We start from the raw sequence: 17,057 nt of genomic DNA, 5'->3' as shown, positions 1-17,057 counted from the left end.
AGTCCTGAGGGTCTGAGAAAGTAAATGCAAATTTTAAAGGTCTAAGAAGGTAATTGAAGGTGCGTAGTAAGACAGAAAAAGAAATGCAAAGTGAGAAATGTTTCCGATTTCTTCCCTTCCTGCTCTGCTATTGTGAAGACTGCCAAGGGTCAGAGTTTTAACATTAATCAGTGGTGTTCGGATAAGCTATGAATCTACCGTTATCATAGTCGCAAGCCCAAAATTCTAAATGTCCTTTGGTCGTCTTCTAAGCAGAGACATAAAAGTGCTTCTCGGGGGCTGGAGAGATGGCTCAGTGGTTAAGAGCACCCGACTGCTCTTCCAGAGGTCATGAGTTCAATTCCCAGCAACCACATGGTGGCTCACAACCATCTGTAAAGAGATCCGATGCCCTCTTCTGGTTTGTCTGAAGACAGCTACAGTGTACTTATATATAATAAATAAAATAAATCTTTAAAAAAAAAAAAAAAGTGCTTCTCATCATGATGCTAACACGTCTGTCCAATCTACATATCCAAACCTCTGGATATAAAGGAACCGTGTTCATGCTTTTAACCCATAATCATTTCTTGGGTTCCCAAGCTTTCGCTCTGACTCAGAAGCCTGAGTCTATTGCCTTTTCTACCATGTGGATGTCAGCATAGATGACTCTTGTAAACCAAAACGTGCATGTGAGCTTGAGGGAGTCCTGGGACTTGGATCCACCTCTCACAGCTCAAATAGATTCCAGATAAGTACTCCTATCAATCAAGAGCCTAAGCTCCCCCCACCCCCGCCTACCCCAGAGGGTGACTCCCCATTACCCTGGTCTAAGTTTCATATGTACACCCAAGATAAAAATGCCCCCTAAACTCCTACCTTTACCTTCTGTCCCTCGTCTATATCTGTCCCAGCAGGTTTCCAATCAGCTGCAGCCTGCAAACTGTTCCAAAACTGCCTGCAGTACTCCAGCTTCAAGCGCTCAGTCACAACCTGCATCCCAGACTGCTCCGAGGTGGTTCGTACTTCCCTAGCCCCAGGTGCCAACAGAACCTGGGCAGTGAGCCGCACAGTTGTCCTCCAGCCTGCACCCCTCCCTCTTCCTAGCTTGGATCAGCATTCCAGTCTTCCTGACCCTGACCAATGACGTTCCTTATCATCAACAAAAAGGCTGCAATGTCAGGTCCCTAAGAAACTAGTCTAGACCAGAACCTATGGCTCCTCCCACACGTCTTGCCCCGCCCCCTATTCTAACCTCCTGCAGCCCAGGGGTGGGGCTTCCTGTCCGTTTCCCCCAGCCTCTTTCTTTACAAAGCAGCCAATTTGGCCGCACACACTCTAGGTTCTTCTCCTTCCCGTGGCTCCTGGCTGACTCACTCTTGTCCTCTTGAATCTTAGCTCCTCATCTCTCTCTTCCCTTTTCTTCTCTCGCCCTTCACCTCCCTCATAGCTCAGTTCAGTCTGAACCCTTCCAGATGTTTCTGGCTGAATTCTTCCTCATATCTATAATAAAACCTTCTCCTTAACCATGGAGCATCTGATGCTTGAAAACCCAGGAGTAGCTCCCTTCCAAGGGACTCCGCCTCCCTGAACCCAGCTGCTGATTTGACTGTCCTCGGATATGTATGGATTATTTGTTTCTTCTGGCCTCTGACACCCAGCGTATCTGACTCATAATTCCAGAGTCTATCTCTTCAGCGTCTTCCCTCTGTCTGCTCTATATATTAAGATTTCAAAAGTTCGGAGTTCTCACAAGAAGAACTCTGGAGCCTCACTGGCGAGCCAGTTGAATTGGTGAGCTCCGGGTTCAGTGTGTCCCGTGAGTTCTCTTGGGAGATAGGAAGAAACATCTCTTCACCCCAGATGTGGCACCAATGACAGACTCAGAAATGCTTGCCCTGTACTGCCATCTAACTTGGCAAACCAATTTGGTTTTGTTCTTGTTGTTGTCACTCACAGAAGGATAGGGGAGGAGTTACAGGACTAGGGAAAACAAATGTGCAGTTAATGGATTTGCTATGCTCAGCCTGGAGAGTGGCATTATTAGAAGGTGTGTCCCTGTCAGGATAGGTGTGGCCTTGTTGGAGCAGGTGTGTCGCCAAGGCTGTGGGCTTTTTTTTTTTTTTTTTTTTAAGATTTATTTATTTTATTTATGTGAGTACACTGGAGCTGTCTTCAACCACACCAGAAGTGGGTGACAGCCTGGGTGACAGTTTACAAGAGTTACAACCCTGAAGCTCTCTGCAGACCTGGGGACTGCTCCACAGATCTCTGTCTCTGTCTCTGTCTGTCTCTCTCTCTATCTCTGTCTGTTTGTCTGTCTGTCTCCCTATCTCTCTCTCCTGCAGTCCTTATTGCTTATATAACTTTGGAGAAGGTGGGGCTTTGTGAATTATGTAAGTTGTTTACTTTCTGTCTTCATGAGCCTCCCCTCAGGATAGAAATTTGGAGAGCATTGTTACTTAACACTCAGGCTCCAGCATATCCTTCTACAGTGTTCTCTGCGCCTGATAGGGAGTATGACCATGGAAACTCTTATAAAGGAGAACATTTAACTGGGGCTTTCTTTTTTTTTTTTTTTTTTCCTTTTTTTCGGAGCTGGGGACCGAACCCAGGGCCTTGAGCTTCCTAGGCAAGCGCTCTACCACTGAGCTAAATCCCCAACCCCTAACTGGGGCTTTCTTACAGTTCAAAAGTTTAGTCTATCATTGTCATGGTAGGATGCAGACAGAAATGGTGCTGGAGCGGTAGTTGAGAATTCTACATCTGGGTCTACAGGCAGCAGGAAGACACAGTGAGCCACTGGGCCTGCACTGATCCCACCTCCCAGTGACGCACTTCCTCCAACAAGGCCATATTTCCAATTATACCACTGCCTATGAGTCTCTGGGGGCCATTTTCATTCAGAAAAACCACAGGGTCTTACTGCCTACTTCTAATTAACACCAGAGGCAATATCCTTTATTCTTTACGAGGCTTTGGGAGTCTCTCCAGCCACAACTCATACGGATATAACCCTTGCTTGCTAATGGGATTTTTTACCCAACAATCTTATGACTCCTGAAAGCATCTTTTGACATTTATGGAGAAAGTCTTTATTTAAGATTCTTAGCTGATGTTCTGTTGTTCTGATAGATGTTTTTACAAGTCTGCAAGACACTTGGGTATATCCAGGTGCTCCATTTTCATTTCTGTTGCTAAAACACCCTGTTGAAAAGCCATGTAGGGAAGGAAAGGGTTTATCTGGCCTACAGTCCCAGTTACAGTCATTTATTTTTGGAGATGTCAAGGCGCAGATTTAATGCATCGTTTCCACAGTCAAGAAGAGAAAGAGGATAAGTAAGAAGATCCCTGCTTGCGGCTCAGAGCCCAGGCAAGGCCGTGGTGTGGAAGGACAAGTGGCATGAGGGACTGGGATAGATGTCTGAGTCGTCCCTCCCCACACGCACACAAGAGAAGGGGGGGGTGAGGAGTGGGAGAGGGAGGGGGGAGTAGGAAGGGAGGGAGGGAGGGAGAGAGGGAGAGAGAGAGCGCCTCCTAGAGGGCACTGGAGAGAGAGCTGTCTGAGAACTTATGTTCAGATTGCCAGAAGCCAGGTAAAGCCAGAATCAGTACCCTTCCTCAAGATGGGAGATAAAGACAGGAGAATCCCTGGAAGCTCCCTAGTAGCTAGCCTGCCCGACACAAGAGTAAATAGGAGACCCTGTCTCAAACCTGAGGTTATCCTCTGACCTCTACACACATGCTATGGCGACACACACACTCACATACATCATTGAGACGGGTGGGAGTGGGGTGGTGAGCAGAAAGAGTACCTGGGATCACTTCGCAGTAACCGCCCTGGAGAAAAGTCACCCACTCTCCCCAGAGATGTGCTGTGTCGGTATTCCGTTTAAGCTCCACCTACAGAGCTACCTGGCAGCAGCCAGGTATGCTCCGCCCCACAGATGCCTGGCAACAGCCAGCTGTGCCTGACACTATAAAAGGGGCTGCTTGCCCCCCCTTCCTCTCTTTCTCTTACCCTCTCTTACCCTTCTTGCTTTTTGTTCTTCTCTGTTCTTGACTCCATCTCCCCCCGCCCCCCACGTGCCCGTGGCCGGCCACCTTTCCTCTTTTTCTACTCTTCTCTCATTAAATCTTCCCCGTGGAACCATGGCGTTTCGGTGTCTTCTGTCGGGGCACGGCCGAGATTTAAATCCTAACAGGCTGGTCTCTCAGGATGAGGGTCCCATCTCCCAAGACTGCTGCACAGACAGAACTTCAGCTTTCATGAAGGAAGTGAGGAGAGAGCAGGCAGAGAGCTGCTCTCAGCAGGCCACGGAGCCTGCCCCTCCCGCTGGCTGCTTTGCTCTTCTGCAGGAAGTAGGAGGCGGAGTTCAAGGGTGACGCTTTTATCTGAGCACTGTAGGTCCTCACTTTAGCTCCTCCCCTTCTACCTTTGCTTCTTGATTTTCAGGGGAAGCCTTGCCCCACTCACTGTGCATTACTAGCACCAGGGTGGGCTGCAGGAGTCCTCAGATGAGGCCTGGGTAACCTCAGGCCCAGACACGTGGTTAGAGCAGTGGTTATCCGCCTTCCCAATGCTGTGACCGTTTAATTCGTTCCTCTTGTGGTGACACCCCCCACGCCCCCACAAAAAAAAACCCATAAATTATTTTGTTGCTACTTCATAACTGTAATTTTGCTACTGCTAGAAATTGTAATGTAAATATCCGATATGCAGTAGCCGATATGTGAACCCTTGCAGAGGTCATGCCTCACCCATTCAGAACCTCTGAGTTAGAAGCTCACTATGAGGTGTTTTCCTTGCTAAGCTGTGGGGTGCAGGTGGGTGATCAGCGTGCTCTGGTCCAGGGAAGCTCTGCTCGTGAAGGAAACCAGTGTGGGGCAGCAGGTTGGAGAAAGGAGAGATCAGGAAGAAGTCTAGATAATGAGGACCAACCTCAAAGCTTAATGTGTCCTAACTCTGTGTGTGTGTGTGTGTGTGTGTGTGTGTGTGTGTGTGTGTGTGTGTGTTTACAGAAGCTAAGTTGGGTTGGTTCTTTGTTCCTGACTCACTGCAAACTGCTCCACCACCAAAATGGAAGCCTTCATGATATCCTTAGTAGGCGTGGTCCTCGTACTTCGGTGCTCAGCTACTTAGGGCTTTTGTCTTCTCTCACTTGGACTGGGACATTGCTCTTCTCTCAATATTGTCTGACCCTCACAGCACCCAGCACCATTAGGTGCTTTAGCTTCTTCCTAAGTGGCAGGTGCTTTTTAATTGGCTGCCTGGAGAGCTTGTTAAGAAATCAGTAGGGAAGAATGCTGAGCTTGATTAGTTATGTCTGTTGTGGGGAAGCATGCGTAAGGAGAGCAGATTCCAGTGCATCCGTAGGGAAGGATGCTGAGACTGATTAGGGACCACACATAAGGAGGGCAGGTTGCTGGGCTACAACCTCCCTGTGGGTGTGAATCACTCTTTGCCTGATCTTATCTATGCCAACGTTATCAAGAGAAGGGAGTTTTACTGATTTTCCAAAACCGATTCCCCAAACTGGTGCCATTTATCAGCCCAACTGAGAAGTTGGAGATGGAAAGATATGTAGTCAGAGGTGATTGAGGAGCCTGAAACAGAGGGAGAGTCATAAGGGATGTGGACCAGAGGCCACATCCTGCCTCCAACACCTTCCTGAACGATTATTTCCCTCCCATGACATCTGCATGTGAAGAGAGCCCAGGCTGGACTGCTGGGGGCTCCCCTGCTAACAGAGCCAGATGCTCTGGTGCCTTATCCCTAGCAGATGCTATTTGTGTCCTGTGTTTGTGTCCCTTTGAGATGGGATTTGAATAGGTATGGCACCCATAGATTCATTGTTCAAATGCCTGCTTAGACACAGCGACTGGCACTATTAGGAGGTGTGACCTTGTTGGAGGAAGTGTGTCACTGCGGGGGTGGGTTTTGAGGTCTCCTATGCTCAAGCTACACCCGGTGTGACACACAGTCCCCTTTCGCTGCCTGAGAATCCAGATGTAGAACTCAGCTCCTCCAGCACCATGTCTGCTGGCAAGCTGCCATGCTTTCCGCCATGGTGATGATGGACTGAACCTCAGAAACTGAAAGCCAGTCCCAATTAAATGGTTTTCTTTATAAGAGCTGCCTTGATCATGGTGTCTCTTCACAGCAATAAAACCCCTAAGACAGATGCTATTCTTACTAACTCTTGATCATTCCTCGGGGCCCTGCACCAATGTCCTCTTTCCCTGCTGTTACAGTAACACTGAAGGCCCATTGAAGGAACGATGCCAGCTCCTTGCCCAGGGGATAAAATCTACTTTTGGATGTCTCAGACCATCCCTTAGGAATGCAAGTTTGCATTAATCCATCCTAAAGTGATAGTGTAGTTGGTCTTTGCTACTTTGTGGGTTCTTCTTTCTCTCACCCTTTATCCCTAGACAGGAAAGAAAGAAGGGCGGGTGGGGGATATGAATCTAATTTCTTTTCTCTTCTTTGAGCAGGACAACTGATAAACTGCAACCAATCTCCCTGAATGACCAACAGCCACCCTCACCAGCCACCTACCTGGGCTCTAGCATTATACACTTCTGAAAAGTTCCCAGAATTCCAAAGGTTGTGCAATTGCAGAAATTATCTACGGCTGACAAAACCATGCCTCGGTTGGAGCATGAAGCACATCATAGTCAGCTGCTGCAGACAGTCCAAAGCAGCCCCACATCCCACCCCTGGGATTAAAAGAAAGATGTATTCTTATAATATTTCTGTGGGTTTTTTTTAAAAAAAGATTTATTTATTTAATGTATGTGAGTACACTGTCACTGTCTTCAGACACACCAGAAGAGGGGATTGAATCCCATTACAGATAGTTGCAAGCCACCATGTAGTGGCTGGGAATTGAACTCGGGGCCTCTGGAAGAGCAGTCAGTGCTCTTAACTGCTGAACCATCTCTCCAGTCCCTATTTGGGTGTCTTTTAAAGAAACCAAAACCCCAGAATTTCCACTGCAAGGTAGGGGGGTAATTATCCCTTCAGTAAGATAATCCTTCTGGAATCCCTGCCTGAAACAAAGTTGCTTATAGATTACAGCTGCTTTCCCCCACTCTTCAGGAAACTCCAACTTTTCCTTTTCTTCTTTTTATCTCTTTTCTGCGTATTCTCTTCCTAACATTTTGGGCTCCGTCTTTCTTCTAAGCCTCTCTGCCCACTCTGTGGTCACTTGCCCATCAGGTGGTTGACCTCCACACTGGCCTGACTCAGAATGGCTTTGTCTCCGTCTTCCTCCTCTGGGAAGCTGCTGAGATGGGCAGCTTATATGCCCTGCCTTTTTTCTTCTACATTCCGACAAGATTAGCCTTGAGATTCCTTTTGGAATTAATTTAATAATTTTATTATTAAATCTTTTATCAAAGAAACTAAGAACCCCCCCAAGTAGAGATCCAGATTTCTCAATAACATGTAGGGAACCAGGAAGACTCTTCAAAACTCCCAGTAACACGTCTCTGTGATAGGGTGGTTCAGAGCCTCCTTTTGGGATGGGCTGTGCTGTCCTGGGTCTGTGGTCCCACTAGGCTGAGCATCCTGTTCTGATTTGGTTTTGCTCTAGCGCCTGGCATGCGACCTGGTGCGGCACAGGTGTGTGGGCAATGTTTACTGAATGAGCAAGGTTGTGGTTCCTTTACAGAGACTCAAAGCAGCTGAGGGACCCAGGAAGAGGACAGAGTACCTCTTTCCTATTGGACTCTGTGGCTGTCCGGTCCCTGCCAGGAGGTGGCCCTATCTCTAGACCAGCCTTCCCCTCTGAAGGCTGTACAGCCCTGCCAAGGACAAGGACACTGCAGTCAGTTCGAGGCAGTGTTTACATGCGAGAGCCTGTTTTTCTCCGCGCTTCCTGCAGATTGGACTGGGTGTGCTAAATGCATAATGAATCTGCTAAACTCTTTAATGCACTCGCAATTCTTATTGATTTCCTTGATGATTACACATAATTTGCTGAACTGATTTCGCAGTGTGACTTGAAAGGCATTTGTGAAAAAAAAATCTCTGTAATTTGTCACTCAGCGCACCCTGGACCTTAAAATGAAGGCAGAGAGACATATTAGGAAACTTGCACGGTTGTAAGCAACCGGTGTTATTTTGGGTGGATGTCCCATATGCAATGAAACTTATTATTTTTTTTTTTTACCGAGTTCCATTCATGTGCCAGACCTCAGGGGAGCACCCAGGGTCTCGCCGTTGGAGTATGTTTCTGGCCTCGGGGTGTTCAGAACTGGGGAGGGGGTGTTGCGAGGGTAGGCATCAGAGCCATCACTTGAACAGAGGTTATGCTGTGGCTGCATCTTCAGAGGGATGATGTTGTTTGAATATGAAATGTCCCCACAGGCTCGTGTGTTTGAAAAGTTGGTCCCCAGCTGGTGGCTCTGTTTAGCAAAATTACGGAACCATTAGGAGGTGGGGCCTCACTAGAGGTAATGGATCAACGGGTGCAGACTTTGAGGCTGCATAGCTCGGTCCCGCTTCCTGTGCACTCTTGCTTCCTAGATGTAGACGCCACGCACGCACGGCTTCCACCTTTCTGCCTGTTGTGTTTTATAAAAGGAAAAAGAGAAGCCAGGGATATGTTTGGTGGAGGCGCAGTATGGAGTGGGCGGGGGGAAGGGGATACCTCTGCGGGCCCATTCTGAGGCATCCCTTCCCCGTGAGGGACCAGCCACAAGACAGTATAGTATAGAATAGACTTTATTTAGGGCATGGAGGGGAGTGTAGGGAGGTAGTAGAGAGGCGGGGGTAGAGGCCGGCCATGAGCATGTGGAGAGAGGGAGCGGGGAGGGGAATGGGAAGAGCGGGGAGAAGAGGAGAGGCAAGAGAGAGGAGATGGCAAGCAGCCCCTTTTATAGTGAGTCAGGCGCACCTGGCTGTTGCCAGGTAACTGTGGGGCGGAGCCTAGACGAAATGCTAGCACTGCCCAGGCCACTGTGTTTCCCCTGCTTGCTCCCCTGTCTTCTCTACTGCGGTCGATGGATCGTTTCCCTTTGGAAATGTAAGCCCAAGTAAACCCTTCTGTCCTTAAGTCACTTTTGCAGGGCATTCGCTTCCAGCAACAGAAAAAGAAGCTGGGCCAGATGGTGACCTTGGAGCTGGCTCAGAGCGGGACTCTCCAGGAGAAGCAGTTCAGGAGCGGGAGCTAGCTGCCGGTTTCACCTCCCACCTTCCTCAGCCTTCCTTCCAGACCTTTCTGCCTTGCCCTGTTCCTTGCCCTAAAGGGTTCAGGTGGAGCCAGGTGTGTGCCTCTCCCCGACCCTCAACAAGTTAAGTATTCACCCTGTGTTCTGTGGCGTCTTCTAAGGACAATGGGCGGCTGAGCTCCACTGACCTCATCCAGTGCTTTCCTTCCAGACTCCCGGCCCTAAGTCCCTTCCAGAGTTGCTGAACACAAACTCTTGAGATCCTAGAAGCAGAAAGGTTTATTGAGCTGTTACTAATGCCTACAAGAAAAGAACTGGGCGCCGGGTCAAGTTCTGGCTAAGTCCAGTAACAAGGTTAAAGAGACAGAAGGCTGGAGAAGGACCCAGTATCTCTAGAGCTACTGGAGGGAAGACCTGTGTTTCTCTGAATTGGCAGAAGGGAGGAGTGGGGGGAAAAGGCATCCTGGCATGGGAGGGAGGGTGGAGGGCACAGGCATCCTGGGACGGGAGGGAGGGTGGAGGGCACAGGCATTCTGGGACGGGAGGGAGGGTGGAGGGCACAGGCATCCTGGGATTGGGCACAGGCATCCTGGGGGGGGGGGGGGGGGGGGGGGGGGGGGGGAGAGGCATTGTGGAACGGGAGGGAAGGGAGAGGGCACAGGCATCCTGGGATTGGGCGGGGGGGCAGGGGGGTGGGGATGGAGGAGCAGGGGGGGGGGGGGGGGTAGTTAAGGAAAGAAATGCCTGCTGAGTCAGAACTCTTTGCAACACTGTCTAACCTTCAGGAATCTCCGGTGGCCTTTTGTTTTTTTTGCTCCTCGAGATAACTTTGTCTCTTCTCCCTCCATCTCTATCACCCTCTGAAATTCTCTTATCAAGGCCACTCAGTAGTTTAAGTTAGCTTTATAGCCCAGAGCCCCAGAGTAAAGCTTTATCATGAAATGGTGGGGGGGGGGATGGGGGGGTCCACTCTCTCTTCTCCCAGTCCTTCCCTAGAAAGACGGGATCCGTGCTCCTTCCTCAGCCAGGCCCTGAGTACACTTCCAAAGCATGGGTTTCTATTCCTACCGCCTACCGCCTGTCCCCAGCTTCTCCCTCATCTCAACAGAAAGTATTTCCACTCACCCCCTGTTTAAGGACCTTATCACCTACCTTTTTAAAAATTCTCTCTCCACCTGATTGCTTTGCTTTGGATGTGATTGATTTCTGAAAAATCATGTTGGCCTTTTAGCCCATGGTAGTGCATTAAGGAGATAGGACAAAAACAAACAAACAAACAAACAAAAAAAAAAAAAAAACCAAAAAACCAAAAAACCCAACACTTGTGTTACGGGGTGTCTTTGGGGGTGGTGGGAATTAGATAAAATCGTCTTGGGGCAGCCCTGTGACTGTACTTTTGGGGGGCTACTTTACTGGCTTCTGTTACCTACCACCTTTCTCCACTCTTATTTTCCTATAATCCTTTCCAACCCCCAACACTAGGTAGGAGGGAATAAAGGTTAGAGAGAAATGGGACATAGATCTCATTAGACTACTTCCTGATGATCAGGGGCATCCAGTTCTTGGGGGCAAGTCTAATCTTTGTCATCAGGTATCTCCAGCCAGCAAACCAGCAACCAGCAGCCAGCAATTGCAAAAGCAGCAAATGCCACAGCAGGAACCAGCAGCCAGAGGGGGAGCCACAGGCCCTCTCAAGAGTCCCCAGAAGTGCAAATGTAAACTGTCTATAGGTGGCAAAAGCCATGGTTAGCAGCCCAGTAACCCACACCTGAGATGAAAACAAAGCCACGATCACATAATATAAAGGAACCAAAATTCTCACTACCCCATGACTGAATCCTGGCAGGTTTGTAAGGAGAAAGACCAGATAGCACACACATGCCATCTTAAGCCAAGCAACGCCCTGAGCTTTGGGACTATCGTGGCTATTTTTGGTTATCAACTTGACTACCTTTAGACTTAACTAAAACCCAAGTGGCTGGGTATACCTGCGAGGAATTTTCCTTAAATCATTTGAAGTGGTAAAACCTATCTTTAATCTGGATATTTTGAGGTGGGAAGATCCACCTTTCATCTGGGCCACACCCTCTGGCGGCCATCTATAGAAAAGGGTATGAGAGGAAAACACTGTGTCTTCTCCATCTCTCTGGCAAGGCCATTTCTTCGTTGGCATTAAAGCCTACTTCATCGGGCTCTTTCTTATACTAAAGACCAGCTGAATCATCCCGCCCTGTGGACTGAACAGCTACCTGATTGTTGGACCTTCCATTGCTAGACAGCCATGGTTGGACAACTGGCCCATAGTCTGTGAGACCTTATAATAAACCCCATATACTCATTCTATCAGTTCTGCTCCTCTAGAGAACCCTGACTAATACAGGGATGGATAACCAGGAAGGTCGTCACCATAGGTAGCCTATTGGAGGGGCCTGCTGAAGAAGTTTGCAGTCCACTCAGTCCAGCCAGCTCTACAAGCTTGGTGCAAGATGGGATTCCTACTTTCTGCCTGACCTTATTGGAAGAGGTCCCTGAGCATGGATGCCTGGCCTATCTTAAGGGTGACCTTTGACACCGTTCCCTGTTTATTTGTTTGTTTGTTTGTTTTAAGTTTTCCCCTTCCTGTCCATATGATAATTAGGTGTTGTGCTCCCACCTGGGTGATCGGATTATGCTGCGTAATGCAAATGAAGCATTCTGTGAACACCCATCAGGCAGTCCCCTAGTGGCTGTCTTCTTACAGATATATTCCTCTCACCCAGTGAATAAAGTTGGGCTGGCTCTATGAAGCTGATCCCAGAAGTCTGTCATTCCACTGTACTTAGGGACCGTCAGAAATGCTTGCTCTGACTCTGCTCCCCTTACCCTTGTGGGCCAGTGGCCAAGGACCCCCAAGGAAATGGGAGATGCACAACAGACTGTTGACTTTGGACTTCCAGAACGAGGCATAGTGATCTCGATAGGTCTTTTTGGCCAACTTGGAACAAAGCCTAAAGTCATCTTCGAGAAGTGAGCCTCAATTGAGAAAATACCTCCAAAAGATGGACCAGTAAGCAACCTTGTGTGACATTTTTTCTTGATCAATGATTGCTGCGAGAGGACACATCCTTTGGTGGTTTGAATAGGGATATATTTGATGCTTTTGTTAGGTAAGGTACAGAATACACAAGAGCTTCACCAAAGGACATGGGGCCTGCTGGAGGAGCATAGGTGACAGAATGCTACTGGAACAATGGCTTATGGGCAGAAGACAAGAGCAGGATCATCAGAGGGCTACCGACTGGTAGTGTTCAGACACTAACAGGCACTAGGGGGTAATGATTCCTATTTCCATACGTGTCTTGTTCTTTCCCTTTCTCTGCTTCCTCAGAGTTAACTCCATTCTCAGACTTCATGTTACAGGACGGCTGCATGGGTCTAGCTTACTTTCTTTCTTTCCCTCCTTGGCTCCTGTTCTCTACTCCAACCCACTCATGGTGAAAATATGATGACTGATTAGTCAGGCTTGGGTAACTCTGGAAGCAGAGAGGGATCCAACTTTACCAGAAGCCAAAGTACAGGTGAGGAAGGTGGGGAATTGCTCAGAAGGAGATGGGATGAACCCATTCATAATTACTTACTCACATCCTGCAGACAAGTGTTCTGCTCTGAGAAGTGGAAGGCACACCTTGTCTGTATCTCTGTGGTGGAGGCCTTAGTGCGAGGACAAAGGTGAGGGGAAATTCATGCAAGAGAACATCACAGGAGGGATGCTGTGCTGTGATGGGAGACAAGAGTGCCTGCTCCTCGGAAGGTCCAGTTTTGCGTTGGAATTTGCTTCCTGGGTGACTTCTGACACACATTCATTTCTCTGTCTCCTTCCTGATCTTGAAGGCACATGGAAGGTTTCTGTCTGAGAGCTGGAGAACTTGGGCAGTGCTGGGCCGAGTAGGAGAACTTCATACTCTGTAATGGCTCTTATGATTCCTCGCTTTCGTAAGAGACTCAATTGTAGTCGAATCCTTGATTCGGAAAGCTTTTGGAGAGGGGAAGAAAGCAGTCACATCGCTTGCAGGAAATAGCTTGAGTTTGTGAGCTTGAACCACATCCCTTCAAACTGTGGCAAGGAGCAGCCCAGAAGGGGTCAGCGGAAAGGTGCAGACTCTGGGGGTTCTGTGCTGTTACTAGGTGTTGATGGGGTCTGTTATTCCAAGGTATCCACACCCAGTGACTCCTGGACTCTTCCTGCCTGTGTCTCGGTCCCTATGAACTCTCCAGTGTCAGGAGCTCAGAATCACATCCCTCCCCTCCTCATCTTCATCACTTAGGGAAATGAAGTAACAGAACCCCAGCTTATTTGCATTCAAAGGAATCATCCGAATTTCACCCTTGCCCCTAACAATAGCTCCTTTACCATGTTCCCTCCACCCCGTTCCGTTCCGTGTCAGGCTTCACTGCCGCTGGAATCAGCCTGTAATTTCCATTCTGTACCCTCTTCCCCTTTGGGTGATTACCACTCTCCCCATGTAATTACCAGCCTCCCTAAATAGAATTTTAATGACCGTAAGACATTTCATTGTGTGTCTGGGATTGTTGTATTTAATCATTTGCTATTTTTTGAACCTTCAGTAGTTTCCAATTTGTCACTAGGGGTTGATCACTTATCAGTGACTCATTTTCGGGGAAAACTTATTTCCTATCTCTGACAACATCTTGAGAAAACAATCTTGGATGCAGGAATGCTGCAAAGAAAGGTTGGGACCCGTTTTGGGCTCTTCAAAAGTCTGTCAACACTGTAGTCTTGCAGATAAGGTCAGGCCTGTTGGGAAGGCTGTGCGCACATAGCTGTACTTGCAGAAACATGAGCACGCCCATGTTCGGCATTTGCAGCGATGCCTGTGCACACACATATAGCCTCTGCTGTGGGACTGGGAAGCTTTGTAAACTAGGGAAGCGACCCTTTAAAATCTGCCATCTGCAGATGGGATGGGAGGAATCCAGGGACGTTTACATGGCTGCCACTAACTGATAGCTTTGGGCTCAGACACCATACCTAAGCTTCCCTGTGAAATCAGACAAAGCTGTGATCTGAAAGCTTCCTCTTCCTTCCCTGAAGAGTGGCATCCACCCTCCCAACCCCCCACCCCCACCCGGCGCTCCGCCTCCCAGGCTACTCCTCCCCTTAGGCACAGCTCCACATTTCCTTTCTGTCTATCTTGGTCCTCAAACAACTCTCAGGGGTGCAAGAGAAAGTTCTGTCCTTTGTTTCTTTGTTTCTTCCCTTTCCTTTTTTATTTTGTTTTGTTTTTGAAACAAGGTTTCTCTGAATAGCCCTGGCTGTCTAAACACCACCAGTTGGTAGCCAAGACCCTACTGATGTCCCCAGTTCTTGTCTTCTGCCCATAAGCCATCACTCCAGCAGCATTCTGTCACCTATGCTCCTCCAGCAAGCCCCATTTCCTTTGGAGAAGCTCTTGTGTATTCTGCACCTTACCTAGCAAGTGGCCACTTCCTGGGCTCTAGGAATTCAGCTTCTCAGTTCTTAGCTCTGTGGAGACCCTGCCCCTTTGTCATTAGGTTATTAAAGAGCAGACAAAGACCTTAGATGTGCAGAGACCCCACAGTCCCATGTCTGTTACTACAGTTCAGGGTCTAGGTTCTTACCCCAGAACCAGTTGGAGTATTTAGACCGTAAGTTGCCTGGTGTCTTTGCTAGGTTTCTGTTGCTGTGATGTATTCATCACACAATCAAAAACAACTTGGGAAGGGTTCATTTCAGCTTCCAATTCTCAGGCCACACTCCATCACTGAGGAAGGCAGGAACTGAAGCAGAGGCCCTGGAAGAATGCCACCTACTGGCTTGTCCCTCATGGCTTGCTCATGAACTTGAGATCAGGCTGGCCTCAAACTCACAAAGATCCGCCTTGCCTCTGCCTCCCAAGAGCTGGCATTAAAGGTGTGTGCGCCACAGCCTGCCGAAGGCTTCATATCTCTGAACAAGTTTTCGTGTGTGAAATTTAGTCCATATCCAGGAATGCACACACTGCACATGGCACAGAGAGGTATTCTGGTGAACAGTATTCCGCAGAGCATTCTGGGTACCAACTCCCAGACCAGCAAATCAAATAGGGACCAGTCTATCAGGATCTTTTTGCCTCACCTTAGTAGTGCAGCTCTCTGCGTTCTGCTAAAGAGAGGGAGCGCCTGATGCTGGAGTTCGTGTTTTCATTATGATGCCCCAGAACAACGTGACTTAACATGCATGGCTTAAGAGTTCCTATAAATCAACTCAAGGGTCTGTGTCAGCTTGTCTTTGACCTTCCTCTGATCTAAAATATGTGCCTAGTTATTCATCTGTTGTCCTGTAACATTTTCAATGTGTGTTATACTATTTTTAAAAATCGAGCTTTATTAAAACACAGTCATGGCTCCATCTCCTCCTCTCCTCCCCCCCCTCCCCCTCATCCTCCTTCTCCTCCTCCTCCTCCTTCCCTTCTGAGAATTAAGCTATTATCACCCTGTTTCTCAGGCTAAGCTGGCTGTTTGGTGCCCTGACAGAATTAACCAGAGACCAAATCCCACAGCCTCGTCTGACCTCCTCCATCTTTCCTTGGCTTCAGCCTTGCCAAGGGCTGCAGGAGCTGTAGGAACATCAATGGTGGGGGCAGCCTTGGAATGCAAATGCATCAGGCAGGAAGGCCTTGACCTTTTTATGGAGTTGCAAGGTACCCTCGGTCTCAGCAGACAAAGCCAGGCTCTGCAAGTACCCACTGATGACAGACTGTGGCACTGAGGTAAGAGTTGGGGTAACCCATCTGCACGCAAACGCTGGCAGCAGTTTGGACACCCTCTGGGAATCCAGAGCACGGAGTTTGTCTTGTGACGTCGCGCACTTCCAGGCTGTGGAGGCTGCTACTGTCTAACACCTGCTGGGTAATCAGCCCAAAGGAGAAGGTGGAGACGCTCAGCGTGTTCTGTAGTGTGGCTTCTCGGCTCTCACTTCGTCTCTGCCGTCAGCTCATAATCACTCAGAATTTCACTGGTGCCTCTGGAGACTTCAGTGGTGATACCCAAAGGCCTGGAACAAAGAGGTCCTCTTCCACCCCAGACCAGTGTTCTGAGCTGGCACGGTGACCTCCCATGGGGGGAATGGCAGCCTGCACTTTTTTGGCCAGCAGCATGTCCCTGATTTCAACAGTTTCTGCAGAGCTGGGAAGTTAACAGATGCCTCCGGATAGCCGTGGACATCCTGGGGTTCTTTCTCATCGGCATCATAGCCTTTCCCTGCAGGAACAAGCCAGTCTGCCGTCCTGCCTAGAGCCCACATTGTCTGCTCCACGGATAACCATCTAAAAGATGGATGATCTTAAGGAAGGAGGTGGACTTTCCAGGTTGCCTCGTCTTTCCTCATAGCATCAGGGGCTGCCACACAGGGTTTGAAGATGATGTCACTCTAATGAAGAAGCCTGGCAAGAGATCTTTCTTATCTTCTCTACGGTAGTTTTCCCTGCCTAATGGTGGATCGAGTGATCGCGGTAGTGGTGCGTACTTGTTCCTCTGTGCCCGTGCGTTCCATAGCTGAGGACTCAATCCACTGCAGATCAAGAAATTCAGGGAGGAACGCCATCTGTGCTGGACGCAGAATCTCTTTCCTTACCATTATCTCCAGAACGACACAGGATAAAGCGCTCGCCCAGCATTTGCATTGCATTAGATGCCCTAAATAATCCAGAGATGGCTCAAAGTCTGCAGGCAGAAGTACGCGGCTATAGGCAGACAGTATTCCATTTTAGACGAGGGACCTGCATCCTCCAGTTCTGACGTCTGCTTGGGGATCCTGGAGCCAATCCCCATGGAAGTGACAACTGTGCAAGCTCTTGGCCCTTGACAGAGTTTGCTGACCCATGCGTTGCACCACTGAT

At 48.8% G+C, this 17,057-nt stretch overlaps 1 pseudogene; it reads right to left on the bottom strand.

The window, feature by feature from the left end:
* Positions 1-16,762, bottom strand: part of LOC116883254 — a 50,649-nt pseudogene extending 33,887 nt beyond the window's left edge.
* Positions 16,763-17,057: the final 295 nt, after the last annotated feature.

The sequence above is a fragment of the Rattus rattus genome, chromosome 14, assembly GCF_011064425.1.
Source record: "Rattus rattus isolate New Zealand chromosome 14, Rrattus_CSIRO_v1, whole genome shotgun sequence".
Lineage (NCBI taxonomy): Eukaryota > Metazoa > Chordata > Mammalia > Rodentia > Muridae > Rattus > Rattus rattus.
The sequence above is the reverse complement of the archived record's forward strand: the minus strand, read 5'-3'. Positions and strand labels throughout refer to the sequence as shown.